A 2,500-nucleotide genomic window follows, 5' to 3' on the forward strand; every position below is an offset into this window, starting at 1 on the left:
CAGTTTTTGGCCTGTTCTTGCATTGCGCGGTGACCGTCGAGAGCGGAGCAAAACGTCAGCCATCTCAGCACCCTGGAACCCCCCGGGTGGCACAGGGCTGGATGGGGCTTTCGTATAGCAGGGACGGTGCTGCCTCTCGCTTCGCTCGCTGTCCGCCGCTCGCCGCTCGCTCGTGCAGCCAAAAATGGCCAGTTTTGGCCCGTTTTTGGGCCGTTTTGGCCAGTTTTTGGCCTGTTCTTGCATTGCGCGGTGACCGTCGAGAGCGGAGCAAAACGTCAGCCATCTCAGCACCCTGGAACCCCCCGGGTGGCACAGGGCTGGATGGGGCTTTCGTATAGCAGGGACGGTGCTGCCTCTCGCTTCGCTCGCTGTCCGCCGCTCGCCGCTCGCTCGTGCAGCCAAAAATGGCCAGTTTTGGCCCGTTTTTGGGCCGTTTTGGCCAGTTTTTGGCCTGTTCTTGCATTGCGCGGTGACCGTCGAGAGCGGAGCAAAACGTCAGCCATCTCAGCACCCTGGAACCCCCCGGGTGGCACAGGGCTGGATGGGGCTTTCGTATAGCAGGGACGGTGCTGCCTCTCGCTTCGCTCGCTGTCCGCCGCTCGCCGCTCGCTCGTGCAGCCAAAAATGGCCAGTTTTGGCCCGTTTTTGGGCCGTTTTGGCCAGTTTTTGGCCTGTTCTTGCATTGCGCGGTGACCGTCGAGAGCGGAGCAAAACGTCAGCCATCTCAGCACCCTGGAACCCCCCGGGTGGCACAGGGCTGGATGGGGCTTTCGTATAGCAGGGACGGTGCTGCCTCTCGCTTCGCTCGCTGTCCGCCGCTCGCCGCTCGCTCGTGCAGCCAAAAATGGCCAGTTTTGGCCCGTTTTTGGGCCGTTTTGGCCAGTTTTTGGCCTGTTCTTGCATTGCGCGGTGACCGTCGAGAGCGGAGCAAAACGTCAGCCATCTCAGCACCCTGGAACCCCCCGGGTGGCACAGGGCTGGATGGGGCTTTCGTATAGCAGGGACGGTGCTGCCTCTCGCTTCGCTCGCTGTCCGCCGCTCGCCGCTCGCTCGTGCAGCCAAAAATGGCCAGTTTTGGCCCGTTTTTGGGCCGTTTTGGCCAGTTTTTGGCCTGTTCTTGCATTGCGCGGTGACCGTCGAGAGCGGAGCAAAACGTCAGCCATCTCAGCACCCTGGAACCCCCCGGGTGGCACAGGGCTGGATGGGGCTTTCGTATAGCAGGGACGGTGCTGCCTCTCGCTTCGCTCGCTGTCCGCCGCTCGCCGCTCGCTCGTGCAGCCAAAAATGGCCAGTTTTGGCCCGTTTTTGGGCCGTTTTGGCCAGTTTTTGGCCTGTTCTTGCATTGCGCGGTGACCGTCGAGAGCGGAGCAAAACGTCAGCCATCTCAGCACCCTGGAACCCCCCGGGTGGCACAGGGCTGGATGGGGCTTTCGTATAGCAGGGACGGTGCTGCCTCTCGCTTCGCTCGCTGTCCGCCGCTCGCCGCTCGCTCGCGCAGCCAAAAATGGCCAGTTTTGGCCCGTTTTTGGGCCGTTTTGGCCAGTTTTTGGCCTGTTCTTGCATTGCGCGGTGACCGTCGAGAGCGGAGCAAAACGTCAGCCATCTCAGCACCCTGGAACCCCCCGGGTGGCACAGGGCTGGATGGGGCTTTCGTATAGCAGGGACGGTGCTGCCTCTCGCTTCGCTCGCTGTCCGCCGCTCGCCGCTCGCTCGTGCAGCCAAAAATGGCCAGTTTTGGCCCGTTTTTGGGCCGTTTTGGCCAGTTTTTGGCCTGTTCTTGCATTGCGCGGTGACCGTCGAGAGCGGAGCAAAACGTCAGCCATCTCAGCACCCTGGAACCCCCCCCGGGTGGCACAGGGCTGGATGGGGCTTTCGTATAGCAGGGACGGTGCTGCCTCTCGCTTCGCTCGCTGTCCGCCGCTCGCCGCTCGCTCGTGCAGCCAAAAATGGCCAGTTTTGGCCCGTTTTTGGGCCGTTTTGGCCAGTTTTTGGCCTGTTCTTGCATTGCGCGGTGACCGTCGAGAGCGGAGCAAAACGTCAGCCATCTCAGCACCCTGGAACCCCCCGGGTGGCACAGGGCTGGATGGGGCTTTCGTATAGCAGGGACGGTGCTGCCTCTCGCTTCGCTCGCTGTCCGCCGCTCGCCGCTCGCTCGTGCAGCCAAAAATGGCCAGTTTTGGCCCGTTTTTGGGCCGTTTTGGCCAGTTTTTGGCCTGTTCTTGCATTGCGCGGTGACCGTCGAGAGCGGAGCAAAACGTCAGCCATCTCAGCACCCTGGAACCCCCCGGGTGGCACAGGGCTGGATGGGGCTTTCGTATAGCAGGGACGGTGCTGCCTCTCGCTTCGCTCGCTGTCCGCCGCTCGCCGCTCGCTCGCGCAGCCAAAAATGGCCAGTTTTGGCCCGTTTTTGGGCCGTTTTGGCCAGTTTTTGGCCTGTTCTTGCATTGCGCGGTGACCGTCGAGAGCGGAGCAAAACGTCAGCCATCTCAGCACCCTGGAA

This window comes from Musa acuminata, unplaced genomic scaffold, assembly GCF_036884655.1.
Source record: "Musa acuminata AAA Group cultivar baxijiao unplaced genomic scaffold, Cavendish_Baxijiao_AAA HiC_scaffold_947, whole genome shotgun sequence".
Classification (NCBI taxonomy): Eukaryota; Viridiplantae; Streptophyta; class Magnoliopsida; order Zingiberales; family Musaceae; genus Musa; species Musa acuminata.